This window comes from Choloepus didactylus, chromosome 22 (genome assembly GCF_015220235.1).
Source record: "Choloepus didactylus isolate mChoDid1 chromosome 22, mChoDid1.pri, whole genome shotgun sequence".
Lineage (NCBI taxonomy): Eukaryota > Metazoa > Chordata > Mammalia > Pilosa > Megalonychidae > Choloepus > Choloepus didactylus.
The window spans coordinates 40,050,985-40,066,382 of record NC_051328.1 but is presented as its reverse complement, the minus strand read 5'-3'; the positions used below and the strand labels follow the sequence as shown (position 1 = coordinate 40,066,382).

At 48.8% G+C, this 15,398-nt stretch overlaps 1 protein-coding gene across 4 annotated transcripts in view; it reads right to left on the bottom strand.

The window, feature by feature from the left end:
* Positions 1–7,960, bottom strand: part of KIAA0513 (KIAA0513 ortholog) — a 61,913-nt gene extending 53,953 nt beyond the window's left edge. For 3 of the 4 annotated variants that reach the window (XM_037815698.1, XM_037815700.1, XM_037815701.1), the window contains exon 1: positions 7,828–7,945. The gene's annotated coding sequence lies outside the window, so the exon portion shown is untranslated. Of the gene's footprint in view, positions 1–7,827 lie in introns of all 4 variants that reach the window. The other variant, XM_037815699.1, reaches the window with a different exon arrangement.
* Positions 7,961–15,398: the final 7,438 nt, after the last annotated feature.

The window sequence follows — 15,398 nt, the reverse complement described above, 5'->3', positions numbered from 1 at the left end:
AGAGGCATGACATCATTGGATCTGGGTTTTGAAAAGATGCTGCACTCTGGCTGCAGTGCAGAGAAGGGACTGGCATGCAAGTAAGCAAGAAGCAGGACCCCGGGCGGGGGGCTGAACCTTGGGGGACCCCCTCAGCTTTGGGAAGAGAGTAGGAAGTTAAGTCAGAGATGCTTTTCTTTCCCATGGGATAAAATGAGTCGTTAATTCCACCTGCATTAAAATTTTGATTATGTGCAATACCTCCTTCCCCCACAACAGCAGATCAGTGAGATATTTTTTTAATTATCCAAATTGAGCCTCGGGATTCTAAGAGTGATCTTGCTGCTTAAAAGACCTCTCCCTTAATCTGCCTCCTCAAAGAGTAGAGAGAGAATTAAACTAGCTTTGCTTTATTAACTGGCTTCCTATTCCCTGTCTACCACTCAAATTAATCTAAAAATAACTTTGGAGGTGGTTCTTAGGTTTAATATAATTTTGATCGCATTTAATTCTTTTACGTCATTTACCATTCACTCAAAATTTGGTTTCCTTTTACTCCACGAGGCTTTCCTTTTTGCTGCTGGGCCCCATTTTGCATCTTAGCTCCCTAGGTTCACCCCAAGCCCCCCGAGTCTACGATGTCAGCTTATCAGCAGTCAGCTAAACTCATTTACTGTGGCATTTTCCACTTGCCATTTGCTTTGCTATTTCTAGACCCTCATTTTCTCCCAGCTCATCGCTCCTTTTTGCACTGTTGAGTCGCTTGCTCTGAGTCACGCCTGGCTGTGGCATGGAGGCTAGCAGGGCATCTCAGGCTGCAGCTGGTTTTAGGCCGGGATGGCACTGGGAACGCAATCAGACCAGGGGCGTTTATCCTCTGTGCATTTGGTACTTAAGTGAAAGATTAGTCTCCTCTTTTCTTTCTTTCTTTTTCCTCCCAAAGTTACCATCTCTCTCAGCAATTTGTTGGAAAATAATTCCTCTGGAAGAGTGCACCCCAGCCGTTCATTTCCGACTTTTAGAGGCAGGAGAACAGGTTCCGAGTGAGCCCAGGAAACTCCTCCTGTATTGTGCAACATGGACCTCCCCAGATATGGGAACTTCGGATCGCTTTTCCTTTTCAGAGCTGAGAAGACCCTGTTTGGCACAAGGACCACCACGCTGGGTACCTGAAGTGGGGGGGTGGGGGGAAACTGCCCCAGATAAGAGGAGCCTGGGGACGCAGGACAAGGCACACTGGCACCCTGCAGGAGAGCCGGAACGGGAGGTGGCAGGAGGTGCACCCTGCAGGAGAGCCGGAACGGGAGGTGGCAGGAGGGTGCCCAGAGCGCTCTCGAGAGCTGGCTGCCCACAGGCACCTTTCCAGAGGCTGACGGACAGAGGAGCCTGTGGCCAGAGGCACCGAAAACATCGACAATAAAAAGGAAGGCAGCACTGAGGCGTTCTACAACAGGGGCGCACCTCGACTCGTTATTTAAGCGAAAGAAGCCACTCACAAAAGACCACATATTGAATGATTCCATTTCTATGAAATGTCCAGAGCATGCAAATCTCGAGACAGAAAGTGGATCCATGACTGCCAGGGGCTGGGGGCGGGGTGCTCATTAGGGGTGACGAAAATGTTATAAAACTAGAGATGGTGATGGCTGCACCACTCAGTAAGGTTACTAACAACCACTGAATTGTCCACTTGAAACAGATGACTTCTGTACAACATACCTCAGTAAAGCTGTTGAAAGACAGAAAGAGAGAAGGAGGGAGGGAGGGAGGGGGAAGGTAGGATGGAGGGAAGGAAAAGAGGGAAAAGGAAAAAGAGAGAGAGAGAGAGTAGGAAAGACAGAGCTATGTAAAACTCTAAGCAGAGCCTGGGAGAGGCCGAAGCTGGGGGCAGGTCTGGCCGAGCCCGGCCTTTGCTGTTTAGGAAACTCAAGCCCAGGAAGAGCTGAGGGTCTTGCCTGCGTCACGAAACAAGGCAGTGGCAAAGTCAGGCTGGGAGACCCGGGCTCCTTCCAAATCATCAGCTGCCTGTAACCCTCACGCATCTATTAATCACCTACTGAGTACAAAGCTAGGCCTATGGAGAATGCAAGAACGATTAAGACAAGACTCAGGCTCCCAGGAGTTTCTCCTGATCTCGTCCAGAAGACGGAGAGGTGAGAACCCCCCACCCACCCCCGCCTCCATAGTACACTGAGCAGAGCCAGCATGCTGGCGGGGTGGGAGGGAGAGGGGGCTCGCCACTGCCTGGGGGCTCGGGGTACAGGGGTCCTGATTGGGCTTTGAGCATCAGGCTGACATCAGAGAGGCGGAGAGGACACGAGAGAGAGGACAGCGACGTGGACAGGTGGGTGGCAGGACAGGTCATGTACACCTGCAGGTGGAATTCAGGCATGGGGCAGGCAATAAGCCACCGTCCCGCTCACTAGCGTGTGCCTCTGGTGCACCTGGACAGAGGGTCTCAAGGACGACAGACCCAGCAGGGCAGGCAGCAACGTGGTGGAAAGAGGACCCAGGCCCAGGGGCAACTACCGGGACCTGCCACCAGCCCTGCCCTTGCAGGCCTCCGTGCTCTCACCTGTGAAATGGGAAGGCTCTGGTGGCCCCTGCTGGGGACTCTGCGAGGGTTAAAGGGACAATCCCCAGAGCACTCAGCCCAGTGCTGGGCATGGCATCGAGGAAGCCCTCAAAAAACAAGAGCTGGAACATCACAACAGTTGTGCATCTAGAAAAATAAAATAAACCGCCCCTCCCACCGTTTGCTCCTGGGACTACTCTATACTGGCCGCCGTCTCGGGGTCAAGCCCACCCCATCACTTTTAAGGAACTTGACTCTGAAACACCGCCCCCACCTTGCCTCTAAGCCTCCAACTGTAGCATCAGATTCATTTCTTCTAAGCACCTTTCTTCTAAATAGAACGTCCCTTGGCAGGGATCGTGTTATCAGCTCTCGACAGGCGGGAAACACATCAACCTATGAGGTCACAACGGAAAGGGGTGCTGAAGGCGGGAGGAAGGAAGAACCCGAAGGGGCGGCAAGCACGGCTGTGGAGCATGGTGGGGGGCTGCTGGACCTCAGGGTCACTAGGAGGACACTGGCCTTCTGGAAGGGGACATGGAAAAATGGCAATAAAGGGACCACCAGAGAGGGGAACCAGAAAGCTGGGGGAGGGGACAGCAAAGACAGGGAGAGAAACTTTCACTGGACATCATATCATATCTTTTGAATTTTGTACTATCTGCATGTATCACCTAGTCAAAGGGTAATAAAATACAATACAATACAATACAATATGATATGATACAATACTATACAATAAAACAGGGGAGGGGAGGATATTGGGATATTGCGAGGCAGAGACAGAAATAAGAAGGTATCCAAAGGCACAGGAGTACAGTCACTTCAGATAATTTTGCTGGTGGCCTCCCCTGCTCTCACCCCCGATCCCCCCCGTATGCCCCCCAGATAAGGCAAGTTGCTCTATGAACCCCTGGGTGGCTCACTCTTGGAACATCAGCAATACTTCATCAGGGTCGAAATCTGAGACACCGAAACCCAGAACTCTTAAAAACCTTCGTAAGGACCCTTTCAGACTCACTGGACAAGCTCATCGAGGGGAAGCACAACTTCTCCCAAAGTGATCTGTCCCCATCACAGTCGATGTGCAAAGTCTAACCCTGGAGCACCCCGTTCAGCTGCACCGCCCAACACCAGTGAAACTAACTTCCCACCAAGGACGCTGGGGAAAGTCCGCTTCCTCAGCTGGTGCCGGCTCAGGACGGGGTGGGGATGCTGCAAGCGCAGCCCTCAGAGACAACGGAGGGCCATCGGGTCCTGCTGTTTACTACCACACCACCCTGGGCAAATCATGCTCGTGTAAACTGCCACCTGCCTTGCAAGTTGTAAGGACAAGGTGCTTTAAAAAAAGTCCGACAATCCATGTCAATATCCCTAAAGACACCACAGCCCCAAATGCCAACTTTTCCCTCTAAAAAGCCATTAAGCTCTTTCCCACTAGCTAGCTAGCCAGCCTGTTTGACCATCTTTAGTCTAATTTAGTACCTTAAAAGGCAGAAATCCCTCTCATCTCTGAAAAGATCTGTCATAAAAATCATCCATTCCATGAATATTTATTGAGCGCCTACTGAATGCCAGGCACTGTTCTGGCAATTGTTGGTACAGTGGTAAATGGGGTGGGGGGAGAGGAGACAACTAAAGCATTATCAAATAAACAAGGTAATGTCAGATTTTGTTATGAAAAAACAAAACCGTGTAATTCAATAGAGTGGGTTGGAGACCAGGAGGAAAAGGAACATTACTTTAGCTTGTCAGGGAAGGCCTCACCCAGCATGTGACACTGCGGCAGTGACCTCAATATTAGGGAGCCGGTCACGGCCACGGGAAGATCTGCAGGAGGCCCAGGCAGCGCCAAGGTCCTGGGGCCGAGAGAGCCACGTGTGCTCAAGGAACAGAAAGAAGGCTGGACTTGCGAGTGAGAGCGCATTAGGGACGCAGCTGCAGAAACAGGTGAGGTCAGTTCCCTTCCAGCCACCCTACTGGTAAGGAGTTTGGGTTTGATTCCAAGAGTACTGAGAAGCCACTGGGGAGGTATGATTTGGCTCACACTCTTTAAAAGATCACTCTAGCATGATAAAGTTCTCAAAACTGAAGTCTCTCTAACTTTAACTGTAGCCCCTCGGTTGTTGGGCTCTTGGGCCTCTCTAGGACAACTTTAGTAAGTGACATTCCTGAACTTTCTGAGGAAAGCCATGGCTCCCAAGATGCTCCAGTCTTACCAGCTCTTATCCATTCACCATTGTAGAAGTTTCCAATGAATATTCTTGATTTTTTTTATGTACTTCATTAAATATGATGTCTAGAAAGGAATACAATATTCTAAGAATGAGACAGCCTGGAACTATCACCTTTCTCATTCCAGACCTAAACTTCCATTGATGTGTCCCAAGACCATCTTGGCTTCTAATTGTTTTGAACCATCAATTTGCTGAAATGTCTCAGACAACCTCCCTGCAGTCCTTTTTGTGATGCCTAGACCTAGAAAACAGAATTAAAGTTTATTTTTCACTAATGAGGACAGCTGTGCCCTGTTTTTTAAAAAAAGTGACAACATAACCCAACAATGACGCATATAGAAGAATGGTTAAAATAAACAAAATTACTAGGTCAGCTCCTGAGGTTTCACAGCCATGAAATTTCTCTTCTGGGTGGAGGACAAGGAAAGTAACTACAGCAAGTTTCCCCAGAACTGCCCTGTCCTTGTTCTCTTGCATCACACATCTGAAGACACCTCGAGTATTTGGAAACACTGAGCAGTCAAGCAAAAGACATTCCTTGCAATTGATTGCACTTCCTACTAGATTTCTCAAGGACTTATAAACAAATCTGGGTAGACACAGACGATGTTCAGCTTGGGGTCGGGGGAAGTGGGGAAGGCCCAGCTACACCAGCCAGCTAAGGTGACTTAGTAAGCAGGGCAAGGGGTGGCGGAAGAGGATGCTCTGCTAATGGGGTGCTGGGAAAGAGGCGCCCCTTGGATGTGATATACTCAGCCTGGATCCTTCCCACATCCCAGTCTGCAGAGAGGCAACGTGCTACCCATCTGGTGTCAGACACCAAGGTTCAAGGCTTCGCTTTGCCCCCAGTAGCTAAGTGACCTTGGGCAGTTTGCTGAGCCTGTTTCTGCACCTGTCATATGGGAATAATATCACCACCCATCACCTGCATGTTTACTATGAAGAGTAAATAAGATTTTGGTTTTGTCATATAGAGGTGAGGGGTTATTACTGGCAATACAATTTTCCTCCTCCCTTTGTCTATCTTTGCGGCTGCCCATTGACATTTTTTATGACTTTTTGTTTTTTTAATCTCTCAAAGCTGTTTTTGATGTTTCTTTTAACCTGATTATTGCTTTTGGGGGAGGAAGCAGAAAGAGAGGCATGTAATGTGACTCGCCCTGTCCTAAACCTCTTTTAGGGACTGTCCTAAAAGAAGCACCCTCAGAGCCATTCACGTTTACCACACAACTTCCCTTTGAAGAACTAAAGTTATTGCCATTAAAAAGAAAACCACGTCTCATATCTGTGGATGTTCTCGACTCCCTGGAATTCTGTAGCAAATGATTTAAGGTGTGTTACTTATTCATGCCACCAAATGGCTTCTCACTGCCTTTAGTTGTTATGTTCTCAAACAATGTCAACTCATCTTCACACGAACTGACACATACCCTAAAAAGGCACACAGCTGCAACAAACAAACAAACAAAAAACCCATCAAATATATTCCAGAAGCAAATATGAGAAGCCAGAGATAACCTGACCATCCCTGGGAGGCCCGTGTGAGCCATGAGCCATAGTCATTTCTTGAATGCATCATTGTGAGCTGATCGCAATAGCCTATGGCCCTGGGCTTCAAATGCGTAAGCAGTCCTGTTTCTGAACAAAGTAGAAATAAAAATGAGTGACAGCTGGAGGGGAGATCGGGAACAATGGGGGAACACACACTTTCAAAGAGGACTGTGGGAAGACTCTGGAAGTACCCATAGCCACAATCCAATCCAAACCTTTTTATTTCCTTTGCTCAATCCAGCGTTAAGCATCTTGGCTGCCTTGCTTTTAAGTTTAGGGACCGGGTGCCTCTAATCAAATGAATCTGAAACATCAGCATCAGGTTACAACCACCTGGGTTGCTGCATGGCCCTGACAGCTGGCAGCCTATGCTTCTAACACTGACTCACCCCAGCGACAGCCTCCACGTCAGGGGCACCTCACCTGAGCCAGCTCAGAGGCAAGTTCCTGCTCATTCTGCAGCCTGGCACCCATGCATAGCGCTTAACTAGAGGAAGAGGAGATGGCAACTGTCCACTGCCAAGTCTTTTTCCTCGTCCCCCTTTTCATTCAACCAAATCCAATAACCTACAACCTAGGGGAGCACAAACCCAGTACAAGGACAGGAGAAAAACACAGCCAGCTCTAGGAAAAGTAAATCCTGCCCTTTCAAAGACCTGGAAACTGGTTCAGTCCACCCTGAGCCAGCTATCCTAAATGGCTTTAAAACTGCATTTATGCGGCTGTCTTCTCCGCACACCTCCTCTTTCCTTATTTACCAGTCAGGAGCAGAGCCAGCCCTGCAAGGTACCTGGCAGAGGTGACGGGCGTGACCCCATACTGGCAACCCTTTTCCCTTATCCGCACACCTTGCTCATCTGTCAGCGCTAGGGGCATTCAGGAAGCAAACTTAAAACCAAACACACAGGCACAACTTGACAAACGTCTCTCCCCAGCGGGCCCCATGCACCCCCTCCCAGGACGCCCTTCCAGGGGTCTGGGATTTCTTCTTCCCCCACAAGACTGCAAAACCAGGTCTGCCCCAAAGCCACTTAGCAACAACACCTGCCAACGGGGACACCTTCTCCAGGCGCCCCCCCACCCAACCAAGCGTCTGCCCGGTTCCTACCCTGCGGCCTCCTTCCTTCCTTTTCCTAAGTCCTCGTCTCCCACCCAAACCCCAGATGATCCCCGACCCCCCGACCTCCATCCCCTGACTCCACGAAGATCCACATCCTTGTCACCCCACGGACCCTTCCTCCATCCCGCACGGACGCCACCCCGTTACCGCAAAGCCCCCTCACCCGCCACCGCACGGAGACCTCTCCATCTCGTCACCCCAGGGCGTCCCCATCTGTCACCCATTGGAGAACCCCGCGCGCTCCCACGCCTCCCGGGGTCCCCGGTCCGGTCCCCCGCGGCTCCCCACGCCGTCACTCCCGGGGCATGCCCTCCCCTCTCGAGCCCCGGCAGGGGAGCCCCGAGGCCGCCCCCGGCCCCTCTCACCGCAGCGGGCGGACCGGGAGCGAGCGGGCGCCGTCGGGACTCCGCAGCTGCGCCGACTGCGCCGGCCGCCAGCAGCCGGGGCCTTCCCAGGCGCCCGCGAGCGCGCTGTCACTCAGCCCTTCGTGCCCGCCCCTCGCCCCGTCTGCGCAAGCGCCCCGGGAGGGGGGAGGGGGGGACACGCCACGCCCCGCGCGGGCGGAGTCCGGGTCACGTGGCGGGCCGGCGTGGCGGCTGGCGGCCGCGAGCTGTTCTCGGGTCTCCGCTGCCCCCGGGGTCGCCGGGGGTCCGCGCGGTCGTCGCCCCTCGGCCGCAGGCCTGCACCCACCCCGCCGGTGTGACTCCCGGCCCGGCCGAGCGCAGGCTCTGAGACGGTCGGGGAGGAGGGGCCCCCGGGAATCGTGGTCAGGAACGCCCCGGACTCTGCTTTTCTGGATCCTTGTCTTATTTAGAAGCGGGCCGGCCGGCGGGTGTTCGTGCGAACAAATAAGGGGGTGCTCTGATTGGGGACGTAGAGCCCTGGCAGGGAGGAGACGCCCTGGTTTCCCACCTTTAAGACCAGGATGCCATTTCCTGCCTGCAGCACCTGAGCTCCAGTGAAGTGACTTGAACCGGCAAGAATACAGTGGTACAGGAGGGCTATCTGAGGCCGATTTACTTTTTAGAAAGAGGCGTCTTAAAGACTGACAGATTCCACCTCTACTACTCCAAAAATTCTGACCCAGTCTACACCAAGTAGAAAAAACTCAACTTTTTGGGTCATTCCGTTTCTTCGTTAAGAAGTACAAAATAGGAGTGCCTGCCCCGGAAGCTATTTTAGTTTTATAGAAAGGAAATATAGAACTGTAAACTAACACCACCCACCCCCCCAAAAAAAGAGTTTCTGGCTATGTCACACTTGGTTCTAGCGACTATCAAAGTAGAGAATCTGATTCCAGAGTGTTGCTCTGGCACTGATATATTCCAAAGGCATTCCACAGCCACACAGCAGAGCTGGAGGTCTCCTTCTGGTGGCTGCTTGTGTGAAATAATACAGCTCTGTTTTGCAAGAAATACAGTGCTGTCTGAAACAGGGTTGAATGTCAGTATTAGAAAACTCTTAAGTCCTGGGAGTTAAGCAGGAGGAATGGAGTTCTGCCACTTAGGATAAAAAGATGACATATGGATTGATGAGAAAGCAGGTACTCTGTGCCATGACCACAGCTGCTGGCCCCTGCGAAGATGACCTAATGAACTGTGGACTTGCTCAGAAAAGGTTAAAGGAACAGCATGAAGAAAAAAGCCGGGAGCTGCAGCTCCCCAGGGGTATGGGCCTTCAGGACCATAGCTGCTTGTCGTCCATCCCAGATCTGCTTGGCTGACTTGGGAGGGCTGCCAGGAATGAGAAGCTGGAGCTCTGGGTGTTTTCAGCATGGTGTGAACCCAAGAAGGGAAAGAGTGCAAGGTAGCCTCCGTTCCTTTATGTGGATGCTGCAGTTAGGTGGACATGCCGCTTGGTCCTGTTGTATCTTGCCTTGTATCTCGCAAAATATGAGTACAGTCTTACAAATTTATGGGAATGGAGGATGATCATATCAAAGGCTGGAGGAAGCCTTCCCCTGGTTCAGTGAGTCAGCCTAGCACAATGCACTGACTTGTGCAGCCCTAATCCGACTTTCACAATATCAGCTGTTCAGAAAATTTAAAAAACGTGAGCTTGTTCAGGGTGAGATGCTGTTTTAGGGAAATACCATTAATCCTTGAAGGATTCATACAGAACCCCCTCTCTCTGTTTAATGAAAAGTCTTCTAATATTGATGGAAGGTTGGAGAGAGGCAGATGTCATGGCCATTTTCAAAAAGGGGAAGAAAGTGAGTCTGCAAAACCACAGACCAGCCAGTGAGCTTGACAGTGGGCATGGGAACTATTCAGGACAGATTACTTATGAAAAATATTTGTGAACCCTCAGAAGAGGAAGCACTAATGACCAAGTCATGCTAGGTTAGTCCCCTTCTGAGATATGTTTAGACTAGTCGATTAAGAAAATGTGGCAGAAGTAGTGTGTCTGGACTTGGAAGATGTAATTTTCAGGATTCTTTCCATTGTAAATGATAGAAATGCAATACAACTGGCTTTTGAAAAAAAGAGAATATATTATCTCACATAACTGAAATGTTAGTTCTGAGGTTCACCCAGTAGGTCCAGGGGTGCAAATGATGTCGACAGAACTTGGTCTTTCTCCCCATCTTATCTGGCTCCCCCAAGCTGACTTCCTTCTCAGACAGGTTCTTTTTACAGAGTGGCGTCCTGCAGCCTTGCAGGAGTGAGGGGTCAACCCCAGCCATACCCCCTGGGTGGAGAGCTAGGAAGGGTGGTGCCCCCCAGAAAAGGTCAGGTACTGTTGCCAGAATACTGGGAATAGATTTGGGGCAGGCAGGGAAAACCAACAGATATCCAGGACAAAGCATTCACTAAGGAATCTCAGGATACTGCATAAAGTGCACAATAAGAAGTTGGGAGAAATAGTAAATTTATTGGATGGCCAAACCAAGATTCAAAAATGCTCTGAGTAGAGGAGGAGTCCAAAAACCACTCATATAAGATAAAGCAGGTGATGTGACTCAGCATCAGGACCGTGCTTCTGTTTGCCAACCAGGATTATTTTCCCCTCCCCCTGTGTATTCGTTTCTTATTGCTGCTGCAACAAATTACCACAAACATAGTGACTTAAAACAACACGAATTAACATCTTACAGTTCTGGAAGTCAGAAGTCCTAAAATCAAGGCGTTGGTAGAACGGGGAGGCTCAAGGGGAGAATCTGTTTCCTTTTTCTAGTTTTGAGAAGCCGCCTGCACTCCTTAGCTCGTGGCCCCTTCCTCCGACTTCTCAGCCAGCAGAGTATCACGTTCCCATCTCTCTGCCTCCGCCCTCCTCCCTCCCTCTCATAAGGGCCCTGTGATGGACACCCCACGCTAGCTGCCCATCCCAAGGTCCTTAACTCCTCTGCAAAGGCCCTTTGCCATGTAACATATTCACGAGTTTCGGGGTTTAGGGCTGACCACCTTGGGGGTGCTGTTCCTCAGCCGACTGCTCCCTTCTTTAGGAAACACAGTCCTTGTCCATTATTGTATCCTCCTGGCTGTAGAGACTGGCATGGGAAGAGACATGTTATCTCAGCAGTGCCAACCAGAGCCCTTCCCTGGAATCGACAGACAGATGCTGGAAGGAGAAAGAAGTCCTTTTCCTTGGGTGAGGCTAAATGGGGAGGAAGTGAATGTGGGTCTTTTGGGGGCCACTTCCCCACGGCAGGGTGAGAGGGTGTGCAGAGAGTCCTCACCGTGCAAACAGGCTAGTTCAGTGGACACATTGCTCAGCCAATGATGAAAGGACCAATGATGTCACATGGAGAACAGCTGAAGGAACCAGGGGTGTGAAGGTAGAAGGAATTTGAAAATTTCCCAAGGTTTGGCTCCAGATTAATACAAACCAAACCTTTTTTTGAATCATAAAATCAAACTAGAGTGTTGTCTAATCCACTGTTCTCTTGATAGCACTGGGACCAAATGTTTTTCCAGCCTCTGCTTAATGAGTCTCTTTAGGAATTGGGAATTTTTTAAGGACCAGAGCAGCCATCTATCTTCAGATGACCTTGACTGTTAAGAAACTTTATCATGACAGTCTTTCTAATACTTGAAGATAGTTACAATATCCCCTCTCCCCAGCCACTTAATCTCCCCCATTTTACCTCCTAAACAACTCTCAAATATGTCTATTGTGCTTTCTGCACACTGGTCCCCTACAAGGCTTCAAACAATCTGTACTCCGTTCTGGGGACTGCCTACCTGCCTTTTTGCCTGGGACCCTCTTCCTCCACCTTCACCCCCCAGCCCTTGGCTTAAAAAATGGCAAGTGTCCTTCAGATAGCACATCCTAAATGAAACTTTCCACGTGACCCCCCAGGTGAGGTCAAATCCCTGGGTAGAGCCCCTCACCACAGGCTGCCCTTTTCCTTCATAGAAACGCATCAGTTTGCAATTGGGCTTTTATTTGTGCAGTTTGACTGTATGCTCTGTAAAGGGCAGGAACTCTGGTTTTGCTCACACGTGTCTCCAGCACGTGGCACAGTGCCAAGCACTTGTCGTGTGAATGAATACGAGGTCAAGTTCAGGATCTGAGGGGTGGGGGCCGGGACAAGGAGAGCACTGAGTTATTGCAGCCAGTGTTCAAGTGGGCAGGGACTGGCTTATGGGTGACTCACAGGATCCAGTCCTGGCACCTGCAGCAGGGAAGCAGGTCAAAGGCCAGCCTGGGGAGGCTCACCTGGTGTAAGGCCGTGGCCTCAGGCTCCCAGGGAAGGAGTGGGATGCAATGGAAAGGGCAGTGTCTTCACAGCCAGGCAGATTGAGGTCTGCAGGTTAGCTCTGCTCCCGTGCTGCTTTTGGGCAATTACTTAACTCTGAGCCTCAATTTCCTCAGCTGTGCAAAGGGAAAATACCAACTTTGTGGGATGTTAGGATGGACAGAGTCTATGCGGCAGTACGACACAGAAGCTAAGATGGATCTGGGTCTGAAACCTGGCTCTCTGCCTGCTCGCTGGACGACCTTGAGCAAGTTGCTCTCCTTCCCTGGGCCTATTTCCCCATCTATAAAAGGGGCCAACCATAGCAAGTTCACTCATTCTTTCATTCATTGCCTATTTAGTGAGAGCCTACCTTTCCACAGGCAGTGGAGAGACAAGAGTGAACAAGACCAACACAAATCCATGCCCTCTGGGAGGCTGCCATTCCACCAAGGGATAAGCAAGTAAAAGATAGAGCCCCTTAGCTGAGAGGTGACACAGAGATAAGAGCAAAGCAAGGAAAGGGAAATTAAATGTTGCAGGAATGGGGTGGGGAGGCATTTCAGATAGGGTGCCAGCAAAGGAGGATGCCTCTGGGGTCAAGGCCCAAAAGGCATGAGGGAGTGGGCGCCACGGACGCCGAGCGCCAGCCCGATGCTTTGTGCCCACTGGTGCTCCCCCGTGTCTACTGGTCACACACCTTCCCAGCACACCCCAGCAGGCTGCACCCAAGCAGGAGGAGAGGTGGCCCGGTGAAAAGGAATTCAGGACACCTTGTTCCACTTTGAGTTGTTTAGACTTCTCAGGCCTTGTCTAGCCTGACAAAGCTAGAAGACAGTCTTCTGTCTTCCCTGTCAGTGCAAAAAATAAAAAAACAACCAAACATTCTTCTGGACAAATCTCTTGTTTCCACTGCATAGTCTTTGGATCTCTCTCCCGTCTTTCCCCCTCCCTCTCTCTCCCCCAGCATTTACTGGAAGGAGAGCGTACTTCCTGAAAAGGCCATAGATCATAAGTGTACACAGTTGGATGAAGTTTCACCAAGTACAACCCTGTATAACCATCACCCACATGAAGAAATAGAATATTACTAGCACTCCAGCACCCCGGCCCCTCACGGTAACCACTGCCATACCCAAGAAGGCTCCAGGGGGGATCCTTCCTGGCCTCTTCCAGATTCTGGTAGCCCCAAGCATTGCTTGGCTTTTGGCCGTGTTGTCCCAACTCTGCCTCCATCTTCACATGGTCCTTTTTCCTTCTGTGTCTGTGTTCAAATTTCCCTCTTCTGATCAGAACACCCGGCATACTGGGGTTAGGGCCCACCCTAAACTAGGATAACCTCATCTTAACTTGGATGACTTCTGTAGAGTCTTGTGCTGGTTTGAATCTATTATGTCCCCCACAAAAGCCATGTTCTTTAATGCAATCTTTTAGGGGCAGACTTATTGGTCTTTTGATTAGGTTGGAACCTATCGATTAGGTTGTTTCCATGGAGATGTGACCCCCTCCCCAACTGTAGGTGAGACCTTTTGATTAGATTATTTCCATGGAGGTGTGACTCTACCCATTCCGGATCAGTCTTAGTTAGATCACTGGAGTCCTTTAAGAGAGCTCAGAGGGTAGACAGTCAGAGAAGCTGAGAGACATTTGAAGCGAAGCTAAGATATATAATCCAGAGTTTGCCCCTGGGAGAAGCAAAGAGCCAACACAGATTCAGACACTTGGAGACACAAACAGAAGGATGTTTGGAGATGCTAAGCCAAGAGATGAAGCCCAGAGTTCATCCTGAAGAAACTAAAAGAAGACTCCCAGATGCTTAGAGAGAAATACCCTGGGAGAACAAGCAAGGATACATAGGAGTTGAGAGAGAGAAGCTAAAATAACGGTAAATTTGTAACCTAATAAATCCCCTTTATAAAAACCAATCTATTTCTGGGATTTTGCATAATGGCAGCTTTAGCAAACCGGAACAAGCCTATTTCCAAATAAAGCGGCACCCCTAGGTTCTGGGTGGACATGAATTTTGGGGGAACACTATTCAACCCAGTACAGCCTGTTTTTGAACTTCTTTTGAAGGGATCATGTAGCAGATATTCCCTTATACCTGGCTTCTTTCACTCAAAATTACTTCTGTGAGATTCTTCTGTACTTGTAGTTCTTTCATTCTTATTGTTGTATAGTGTTTCATTGTATGAAGATACCATGATTTATTTGCGCATTCTATTGTTCATGGACATTGAGGTTATTTGCAGTTTGGGGTTATCATGGACAGTCTGTATAAATTTACTAAGTCTTTAGTAAACCTATGTACATACACTTTCTGCTTTAGCAGATATTTCTAAGTTTTCCAATGTAGTTTAACAATTACATCACCACCAACAGTGTAAAAACGTTCTTCATATGCTTGCTAATATTTGGTGTTTTTTCATGGTGGCCATTCTGGTGGTTGCATAAATAGAATTTCCTTGTGATTCAAATTTGCATTTCCCTGATGATTAATGAAAATGAGCACTTTTTCATATGTTTTGGATATCCTCTTTTGTGGAGTTTCTGTTCAAGTGTTTCATCCATTTTTCTGTTGGGTTATTTTATTTTTAATTGCATTTTTATGTATTTAGAAATGAATACATGCTTATGGTTAAGAAATTTCACCAATTACACTCTAGTTTCCTGTATATTTTTTTCCAGGAATATTCTGTGTACATATAAACATGTATGTACCCCTCAACTTTTCCTTTTTACACCAACATACTATACAGTTTTATACAACAGACAGAATAAACCTGAAGACCGTCCATACCAATACTTAAAACTCTGCCTCGTCCTTTTTTTATGCTTGCGCAGCATGGTATTCCATCTGTAAGTAAAACATGCTTTAATAAATTGACAACCACATAGGGCATTATCAGTCTTTCCTTCTACAAACATGCTACTGTAAATACCCCATTGCAAGCATGGGTGTGTCTATCTGTGGGATAATTTTACCTGTAGGATAAATTCCTAATAGTGGAATTGCTGGTTCAAAGGATATGTGCACTTAAATTTTTGTGATTCCTATTGCTAATTTGCTCTGCAAAGAGCTGAACCAATTACCAATTGCACAATTTGGACTGCCTTTTTATCTTTGCTAATCTGTTAGGTGAAAAATGTTATCTCCTTTTACTTTTAGTTTCCATTCATTCCTTTTTCTTTGAAAGAGCTGAGCACCTTCTTATGTATTTGAATAGAGGCTCCACTTTAAAGGGCTATTTTCTG